The 10,420-nt window shown below is 46.3% G+C and overlaps 1 long non-coding RNA gene across 2 annotated transcripts; it reads right to left on the bottom strand.

Annotated features, from left to right (window-relative positions):
- Positions 1-829: 829 nt before the first annotated feature.
- On the bottom strand, positions 830-4,497 carry LOC110343760. 2 transcript variants are annotated; one of them, XR_005881713.1, is made up of 4 exons: positions 3,460-4,497; positions 2,075-3,383; positions 1,852-1,945; positions 830-1,342 (listed from the first exon to the last, which is right to left on the bottom strand). It is a non-coding gene; the product is annotated as an uncharacterized LOC110343760 (long non-coding RNA). The 2 variants fall into 2 exon arrangements; XR_002386087.2 differs by having other exon boundaries at positions 2,075-4,497.
- Between the last annotated feature and the right edge of the window lie 5,923 nt (positions 4,498-10,420).

The raw sequence follows: 10,420 nt of genomic DNA, 5'->3' as shown, positions 1-10,420 counted from the left end.
AAGCTGTCGTACATTTGCACAATGAAATACTCCTCAAACAGAAAAGGAAACAAATTATTCACATAGCCTGGCATGAGCAGCTGAGCCAGCTGAGTGATCTTCAGAAAGTTTTACCTGACTTATCCCCCTACAGAGCTCTGAAAGCTGAGACTGCAGGGAGCGCTGATGAGGTGTATCAGTTCCAACAGTGTAATGTATGAATGATGCCCTGGGTTTGATTCCCCAACTGCTAAGTAGGCACAACTGCACACACCTGTAATCCCAGCCTTCAGGCGGTGGATGCAGGAGCCTCAGAAGTTTAAGGTCATCCTCCATCATGAGTTTGAGGTCAGACTGAGCTACATGAGACCTTGTCTCAAAAAACAAAAACAAAATCCAAGCAAGCCCTATGAAAGAAACACTGCCTGATTATGTTTTTCTGTAGGTTTTCTTTTTGAAATATGTATTTGTTCTTCAAGATAGAATTTCCCTGTGTAACAGTCCTGGCTGTCCTAGAACTCCCTTTGTAGACCAGATTGGCCTTGAACTCACTGAGATCTGCCTGCCTCTGTTTCCCGAGTGCTGGGATCCAAGGTGTATGCCACTGTGCCTGGCTATGTGTTTCTCTTTCCTTAAAGAATCAAGGTTTATCCTGCAGCTCTGACTTAGAAGAGGACTTGTAATTTAAATTCCTGCAGGAAATGTCATGCTATCAGGGAGGGAAGAGGGTTAGGGCCTGGCCACACCGCCTGGAGTACAGGTAAAAGCAGAAATGAAGGGCAAGCATGCAGTTCCTTTAACCGCTTTTCCTCCCCCCCCCATTTCGTTCAGTGATAAAATTCCACACGGAACACGTTGTTGTATTTATAGGCTTTCTCAGTCACTTCAATGGTGGGAACCCTACTTCACTGTACTGGAAAGCCAGGAGACATCTTTTGGTTTGGGTTTGGGTTTGGGACCTGGGCCTCACACACACCAGACAAGTGCTCCACTATTGTGCATTGTCTTCAGGCCATAAGGTCTTCTATGAGCAAAGGACCCCATTCCGGCACTGGCAGGACACCAGCTGTATTGGTCGTTTATTGCCGAAGTCTGAAAGTCCTAAAACAACACTGTATGGTGTCTGAGGTTTCTACTGCTCTCCCCGTTCAGTCAGCCCTGGGATGACTGGAGCTGGAGGGATAGGTCTGGGTCCTTGGTGTGACGTCAGCAGAGTTCATCTTGCTAGGAGGTCATTGCTTGTCTTCTGGGATTGAAAAGCTTCACATCGTCTCTCAAGGCCTGAACTCAGAGCTTGTGCAGTGCTGGGCTGCTTCTGCAACACTGTGTTTAAAGTGGGTTACAGGCCAACAGCAGAATGGCCCTGTATACAATGAGGTGATATATTGCAAAGGAGTAAAACATACAGGCACAGCATTCATTAGGCCCTAACTGTAACCTCCATTTGGAAAGAATGAGCTCAATTAGCTCTTTTGGTTTGTTTGTTTTATTTTTTTTTAAGACAGGGTTTCTCTATCAAATAGTTCTGGCTGTCCTGGAACTTGCTATGTAGACCATGAGGCTGGCCTCCAATTCACAGAGATCACCTGCTTCTGCCTGTCCGGTGCTGAGATTAAAGGTGTGTGTATTTAGTTGGGTTTCCTTAGCGCCTTCCTCCATTCCCCATCTCTGTGTCCCCTTCTGTCCCTTTCCACCTTCCTGTCAGTTAACCTCCCTCCCAGCTCCTTTTACTTTAGCCTTTTTCTTTCTCCTCTCAGGCCCCTGCCTGCCTTCCTGATCTCTGCCCACAATCCCTCCCACATAAATACACACTTGTAATTAGAGCCATATATGAGAGAGCACATTGATGTCTTCCCAACTTACCCTACTTACCACAACATTTTCCGGTCATATTCATTTTCCTGCAAAGTTCATGCTTCTTTACAGCTGAATAAAATTCCATAGTGACTGTGCACATTTTCATTGGCTGATGGACATAAAATGGGATTTTTCATTATGAAGTAATAGAAAATACTACAGAATCCATTCACTATTTTAAAATGGACTATTATTATATAATTGTGGGTCTACTCTCTTGGGTTTCCTGATATCTTACCATTCCCCAGTGTTGTAGAACCAATGAAAGGATCCAATTCCAAAAAGGATGTGGTCAAACTTGAACTTCTTGTGGGCTGGAGCTCTGCTACAGTAGGGCCCTGGTAGGCAGCACAGAGACAGACCTGCATGATCTTTCCAATTGTGTTCAGACTTATTGTCTCACACACCCCTATGTCCTGACAAGCCTTGCCAGACCAGAGCTCTAGCAATAAGGAGGCATGCTTGGATGGAGAGCAGCTCCACATTGACACTCAATCACCTCTGCAGCCTGGCTCATTCCAAGAAATCCCTGGAAGAAGGTACCATGCAGAAATACCAGTTAGGAAACCAAAGGCCAGCCTGCGCAATGGTTCATCCTTGCCAACTTCCTCCTTCCACAGCCTTTGTACTAACAGTTCTCTTTGACCATGAACTTGGCCCTCAAAAACATTTAATGAAAATCAAGATCAAGGTTTTGGAATTTTGTATTCTCTGGCCTCCCATTCAAGCCCAAATTTTAGATATATCCATCCATGGGATTTTTTTCTTAAACCTCTGACTTTCTGGGTTAGGATCCCTTTCTAGAACCCTGATCCTTAGCCTGAGCCCAGAGCCTGAATGTTAGAGGAGACATGATGTCACCCTGAGATGCCAATCTTTCGGGAGCTTTGGGCAGGTGGAGAGCAAAGGGACATGAAAGAGAAAAGAGGAAGAAAAAGGCGCAGGGCTCCTGTCCCCATGGCAGCTGAACTTGAGGTGCAGAGCCTGGAGGGTTGGCAAGTCCACTGCTGCACAGGGTCAGGGTGAGGGTGTGTTATAGAAGGAGCTCTCTGGAGCAGCTCTCAGCAAGGCAGATAGATGGGAAAGGTTCTTCCCCAAACTGAGAGCCTTGAGACCTCCCTCCAAGCTCCAAGCCTCCTCCTGGTGCTCACTTCTTGGCACCCTAGCTCACTGATGCTCTTAAAGCTGTACATTCATGACTCCTCGTCACCAGCATCAAATGACCCAAGGAAGCAACCTGAAGAAGGAAGAGTTTGTTCTGGCTCACAGTTTGAGACTAGAGTTCTTCCTGGAGGGGAAGGCATGGCAGCAGCCTGCTCTGTGGCACGAGGCACCGACTGTAGATCAGGAAGAGGAGAGCAGGATGCCGTTACCACCTGTTAAGGAGCCTAACAGCCCCCCCCCCAGGGTTCCCACAACCTCCCAAGTAGAGACCAAGTTTTCAAACACATGATCCCACGGGGACATTTTACACTGCAAACACAGCAAGCAGTTAGGGACCATACATGTTCCAAGAGCTGGGCCCATCAGACCAGGTTGTTCTTTCTCTGGAAAATAGAAACAAAAGCTTAACAAACCAATGTGACTCTCCTCATTTACTACCCTTTGCAGTTATGCACTTACCTCCTCCCCTTCCTTGTCTCCCAGACAGCAGCCTGGAGACACTTGCACCTCAGACTCCCTGGCTCTCTTCCTACCTCCAAGACCACCTGGATATGAGCCGACCACCTGCCCAGGGAAAATACACAGTACCAGGGCCTCTAGGTTCCAGTCTGAACTTCCTGGTGTGTCACAGACTTTGTGGCTCAGTTTACCCTCTTCTCACTACTGCTATATGCATAAAATACTTAGACATGGCTTAGTATTAATGCACTGTGGTCTTCTTTCCCAGAAGCCGCTTTTGTGAGTTTCTGCCTCTTTGGGAGGTCAAGGCAAATATTATCTCAGCTGCTGAGCTCCTCCCCAGAGCTGGCAGATGCCCCTGCAGAGCTGACCTCTGTTGGGTGTCCCCGTGGATTGCTCACTTCTAGCTAAAACATCTGGTATGGGTTATGGCTACAAGGTGGGGTGTCTGTCTCCCTCCTACCCTGGAAGAGGAGGGGATGCTCATTCCCTTGGCGTCCTTCCGCTCCATCTCCTCTTTCTAGAACATCTCCTTTCTCTTGTATTCTGGGATATCTATAGAGTGGCTCTTCTTAAATCCCCAGGAAGGAAGTTATCGGTGCTGTGCAGATCTGTTGTTTCCTCGTAGGTTACATTTAATTTTATTCAGTGTGTGTATGTGTATGTATGTGTGTACATGCATGTCATGGTCAAAGCATGGAGGAACTTGTGGAAGTTGGTTTTCTCTTCCACCTCAGGGATCCTGGGGATCAAACTTAGGTTATCAGGGGTCACACTTATCTGTTGAGTCATCTCACCACCTTTGTTTGCTTTTGAAATTGCCTCCTGTTCCCCAGGTATCTATAATTAGGTTTAGACGGTCCCTCAAAATCAGTCACTACTTGACCTCAGCAACTTTATTTCAAAGGTTAAAGCTAAAAGAACTAAGACATATCTACATCATTCAACCATGACTGCTATGATTATTCATAAGATGGATTGTGTCAGACTATGTAAGTGAATAAACTAAACCGTAGAACTGTATGCTTGCAAGGGAAGAGTGAGTCAGACCCAAGGGGGGGCTGTGAATGTTTGTAACTTATTGTCTAAATTAGGAGATCACCCAGGGAGACAGCTCCAGGCTTTTCCTCCATCACGTCCTCTTTACTCAGTGATTCCTGCTTTCTCATCTCAGTGGGGGGCAGTAGGGAGCTTAGAAAAGAGCTCCTGTGACCACTGAATTCCTTGGGGGGTGGGGAGGGGGCAAAGCCAGTAGAGGCCAGGACCTGCAACTCTGCCATGTTCCCAGGTCCATGGTCTTCAACATTTAAGAAGCTGTTTTCAAATTCTTGGTACCAGCAAATCAGACTCTGACACCTAGATTCCAACCCTGCTAATCTTGGTGGGAGTTCAAGGCTTGCCTGATCTACAAAGTGAGAGTTCTAAGCTAGCCAGGGCTACATAGTGAGACTGTGCTTAAAAAAAAAAAAAAGGTGAAGACACTAGTTGCCAAGGCTGAGACCTACATGGTGGAAGGAGAGAGACAACTCCTACAATTTGTCCTCTGACCTCTGCCTGTGATCTGCAGCATGATGCTCCCCACTCCCACATTCAAACAAATACATATATATATATATATATATTTCAAACAAATGAATATAAATATAATAAAAACCACACACACACACACACACACACCACTGGGGACTGGCTCAGCAGTTAACTATTACTGCTGCAGAGGACCCAAGTTCCATTTCCAGTACCCACATTGGGTATCTCACAACTGTAAGCATTTTGATAGATCAGATGGATGGACGGGAATGGATGGAAAGGTATTCTGGCAATCAGGAGCCAAGGACTACCACAGGTCACAGTAGGGCACAGCAGCTCACAGCCCTGCTTCAGGGAGAGGCTTCCCGGGTTTATCAGCTCTGCTCCAGCGGAGAGGGTTTCCCTGGCGAAGTTGTTACAGTTCAGCTCCAGTCCCCCAGGGAGTATAACAAGTTTGCTTTGCCAGGGGAAGGTTTCCCTGGGCGAAAACTGTTACAGCCCTGCTCCCCTCTACTCTGGGTCGTCTCTGCTACGGCGAAAGAAGGTCTCACCCAAACCTCATTCAAGAGATTTATTGGGAGGGAAGAATCCAGGAGAGTGGCTGCCCCCTGCCTCGGTGGCAGTGAATGGCCTGACAGTCCCAACAGCAAGCTGAACAGACACAGGGTTATATAGGGATTCCTAGGGGGTGGAGTTTTTCAGGGTGAGGATGGGTCAGATTTCAGTCCCCAAGTTTAGGATGGATAGATCTCCTGCTCAGGGACTGGTTAGTTTTCTGCACATGGTTACATTCAGATTTGGCTCTGGTTTCAGGGCCAAAGTGTATTTCTTTCTCTGGTCCTTTGTAGCCTTTTGGCTCTAGTTTTAGGGCAAGGGTGTATTTCTTTCACTGACTGATTCCAGGAACAAGTGTGTTTCTTTGGCACTGGTTTCAGGGTCAGGGTGCATTTCTTTGGTTCTGGTTGCAGGGCCAAAGTGTGTTTCTTTGGCTCTGCTAAAGGTGTGTCTCTTTGGCTGGACCCTTTCCCCTACAACAACCACTGGTAACGCCGGCTCCAGGGGGATCAAACACCTCTGGCCTCTGTGCACACCTGCACTCACATGTACAAACCCCTCACCACTACATAATTAAAAATAAAGTAATCCTTAAAAATATGTATATATACATTGAAGTATTTAGAGGTAAGAGTTTATATTTATAATCTTTAAACTTCTTTTTTCAATGACTTGATATGTTATTCAGATACTGAGAGAAACATTGGTAAAGAAAATATAAAATTTGGCCGGGCGTTGGTGGCGCAGGCCTTTAATCCCAGCACTCGGGAGGCAGAGGCAGGCGGATCTCTGTGAGTTCGAGACCAGCCTGGACTACCAATCGAGTTCCAGGACAGCCTCCAAAGCCACAGAGAAACCCTGTCTCGAAAAACCAAAAAAAAAAAAAAAAGTAAAATTTGGCTACTGTGGGTGAAAGGTCTAGAATCTGGACTACAGGCTTCAGTGTCCCTGTTAAGCTGGGAATTATTTCAAATGCAGAAGAGGATCAACTAGTGAATAGGATAGTCTCCTTGCTGAGGTGAAAGGAACTTGGCTCAGCAAGGTGTTTGTGTGAACACACACACACACACCCTACTGCAAACATATGGGGAATCTCACTGTTACAGTGCCCATGAGTTAAGTCAGATACAAAAGGTCTACAGTCTCCTTCTAGCCATGTAAGTTTCAAACCTGATGCAGCAGCAGGGTGGTAGTGGGAATCATATCCATGTTGAAGAGGTGGGAACTGAAGAAGGAAGGAGGCAACTCCTTGGGGACCCAGAAAGATGCTTCATTTCTCTACCTGGATCTGAATGTTGGTTGTAAATTGTCAGGGTGTGCACTCATGCTGTGCACTGTCTCTGTTCTTGTTGAGAAGGCTTAGACTGCCCTACACCCATCTTAGCACGGATCCACACCCTCTTGAAAAAATTGAGGTATTCATACACATTCAATGGAGATTGCATTTATCTTGTTATTTCGTTGCCAAGCAACACAGTTTAAGCTGCACAACCCAGTGAGGACAACCATTAAGAACCGACGTGGGGGGGCATGCTAAAGCCAGGCTCTAAGAATGATGGACTTTGAGGATTCCCGCTCTCTGCCCCCCCTTGTACTCTCAGAGGTGGGGGATGGGTTGGGTACATTGAGCAACAAAGGCCATACAGAAGGCTTGGCCCCTCCTGGCATGGGCTGCCTGTAGCCAGCCACTCTGCAGTGAGCCTGCCTGCTGCATCTATCACCATGGCAACTGCCTCCCTAGCACGGGGGCTAAAATGAGGCTCTGTGGGTGTCCAACAGTGATTGGATTCTCCTCTGACACAATGAACAAACTGATGAGTCACTGAAGGGAAGGGCTAATTCTCAGGCACTATCATTCCTAATGAAATGAGACAGAATGGAGACTGGTGGAGAGCCCTCAGAGAGAGGGAGAGAGAGATCATCAGAAGCCATAATACCTCAGAATGAATCACTAAAATTAGGTAAAAATAAACAAAGGCTACCTAAATGAGAGCAAGCAAAGGCTATTCTGTAGAGAAGGAATCCACCATTGGCAGAGACTGAAGGCAAGCAGAAAAGTGAAAAAACCTTTGTAACGAAAAAGAGGGAGGCTGGGGCGTGTAGGGAGGAGACTTGGCTAGAAGCCAGTGATGTGAGTGAGGTACAGCCGGGCTAACTAGAGTCAGGGCATTCCCTGTGACTGGAATGGGAACACATTTGCCTTTCTCTGGCTGGTCCTGAAGCAGCAGCAGCAGCAACAACAGCAAACACATACGGAGTCAGTGCTGTGGACTAAATCTTGACCTGGCTCCCTGCTGCAGAGGACGGAACACGGCTTTCTGAACTGGCTGCTACAGACTGTGGGACAGAGTTCTGTCATTACAGATGGTCTGGCCACCATCTGCTTGTTACATAAGCAGTGTCTCAGGGAGAGCTCCAGAGACTGCTCACAATGCAGTTAACAAAGAAGTGGGCCATGTGGGAGGAGGGTACAGGGAAAGTTTGAGGACTGTCCTACTCAGAGACTCATGGGAAAGTGATGAAAGAGGACAGGTAGGGAGGAGGAAGGCTCTTCTGACGTTAAAGGCGAGGTCCTTAATCCTCTGACAGGACAGGATGGACATGAACTAGATGGGGCCAGTTGGGCAGGACCTACAGGGCTCAGGTGCTCATGGCTTGCCTCAAGCTCCTTTCTTTTGTTCCCCAGACGTCTCAGGCATCTGAGTACCCGGCTCCCCTAGCTGGTGGCTATCTGGGGATGATTAGGAAGTGTGGCCTTGCTAAAGAAAGTATGTCATTGAGGGCAGACTTTGGGGTTTCAAAAAACCTGGTGCCATTTTGAGTTAGCTCTGCTTGCCGTTTGCAGACTGGGACATGAGCTCTCAACTGCTGTTATGGCTGCCAACCTGCTGCCAAACTCCCTACTCAATGGTGGTGTGCTCCTAGGAAACCCAACTGAACACTTCCTTCTGTTGCCTTGGCCACAGTGTTTTATCACAACAGCTCTAGCTAAGACAGGTAATTCTCAAGTGATCTTTGAGCTTCTGAACTACAAGTTAAAGAATTTAAAAGAGCACATATTGTTAAAATTATGAGCTAAGGAAATTATCAGAGGTTTGAACTCGGCATGGGAATTGTACCAGGTGACGGGTAACTGAACAGATCACAGTAGATACCTAAAATTGTGTGCAGGGAGGCATGCCAATTCATTCTGGGTGAGACTGTGTGTCTTTCCAGTGATGGGGGGAGGTCCATGGGGTGATTTCTATTATCTGGTGTGTGTGTTATTTCTTACTTATGTAGTTTATACACACACACACACACACACACACACACACACACACACACACACACACAAATCCACAAAGGAACTCACAAGGTCAGTGAGTACAACATAGGTACATTCATCCAGAAAGAATTTGTGATTACTCTTGTCAGGAGCCTAGGGACCTCACAACCCAAGCTCCTGTAATAAGATGTTTTTCCTCTTTTGGGGGCCCATCACCCAGCTTCTAAATAATTAACACTCACATGATGAAGGCTTATTATTACTTATGAATGCCCAGCCTTCGCTTGTTTCTTGCCAGCTTTACTTAACTTAAATTATCCCATCTACCTTTTCCCTCTGGGCTTTTATCTTTCTTATTTCTGTGTATCTTATTTTCCTTCTTACTCCGTGGCTGGCTGGGTGGCTGGCTGGGTGGCTGGTCCCTGATGCCCTCCTCTCCTGTTCTCTTTCTGCTCCACCTCTCAGTTCTTCTATTTATTCTCTCTGCCTGCCAGACCCTTCTACTTGTGCTCCCGCCTCACTATTGGCCGTTCAGCTCTTTATTAGGACCACCAGGTGTTTTAGACAGACACAGTAACACAGCTTCACAGAGTTAAACAAATGCAGCATAAACAAAGTCACATACATTAAAATAATATTCTGCCACAAGCTCATCTTCTTCTTTAGACAGGGTTTCATGACTGTCTGGAACTCACTATAGACCAGGCCGGCCTCAAACTCAGAGATCAGCTTATCCCTCTCAAGGTGTGTGCCACTATGCTTGGGCCCAAGCTTGTTCCTACAAACTCATTGCCTGAGATTATTTGATCACCAATGGCTGAGTCTGAGCTGTGGTGCATGCCAGGAGTGACTCATGAATTGGATTTGTCAGGACTATTTCTAACCTTCCCTCTTTCTACATCTTCATTCTCTCAAATGGAAATTGGGCCATTTTGCTCTTAACATCTCTAGTTGTTCAGTATAATAGACTGTCTAACCCCACCAGGCTTCTCTCGTGTACCTGCATGCTTTTCTTGCCCACGTTGCTTTTGGGTCTCACCTCAAGGAAGAGGAATGGTAAGGAAGACAGAAAGGAAGGGAAGATAGGAATGATGGAAGTGAGAAGAGGAAGACAGGGAGAGGAAGTGGGAAGGAAAGAGTTTCAGTTGCCCTCAGTAATTTGTTACTGTCAATGATTTCAAGGTTGTGGTAAGCCTCTTGGCTTAGTTACTGTACCTCTGCTTCTTCAGGAGAGTTCTGTGCAACTGCTGTAAGGTGATGGGTTGGAGACATACTTAGACTCATAGCAAAAAAAAAAAAAAAAAAGAGTTGAAGACTTAATGACAGTAAGAAGTTGCTAGTGCTAAACCTACAAGGTTTAAAATATGGAGCCCTAGAGTCAGGCAGATCTGTGTCTTAATGCTGCTTCCTTTTTTTCTTCGTGTTAGTTACCTGCTGTGAACCTGATGGTTCACTCATCTGTGAAACGGGTGTATTTACTTTGCAGAACTGCTATTGATATTCATTGGGCATAATAGGGACTTTGGTTAATTACTGTTATTATTCGTTTGCTATTGTCATAGTTCTTGCTCATAAAAATTATAGTGTATCCTCCCACTTGTCTCCTCT

The sequence above is a fragment of the Mesocricetus auratus genome, unplaced genomic scaffold, assembly GCF_017639785.1.
Source record: "Mesocricetus auratus isolate SY011 unplaced genomic scaffold, BCM_Maur_2.0 Super-Scaffold_100015, whole genome shotgun sequence".
Lineage (NCBI taxonomy): Eukaryota > Metazoa > Chordata > Mammalia > Rodentia > Cricetidae > Mesocricetus > Mesocricetus auratus.
This window is presented reverse-complemented; position numbering and strand designations above follow the sequence as displayed.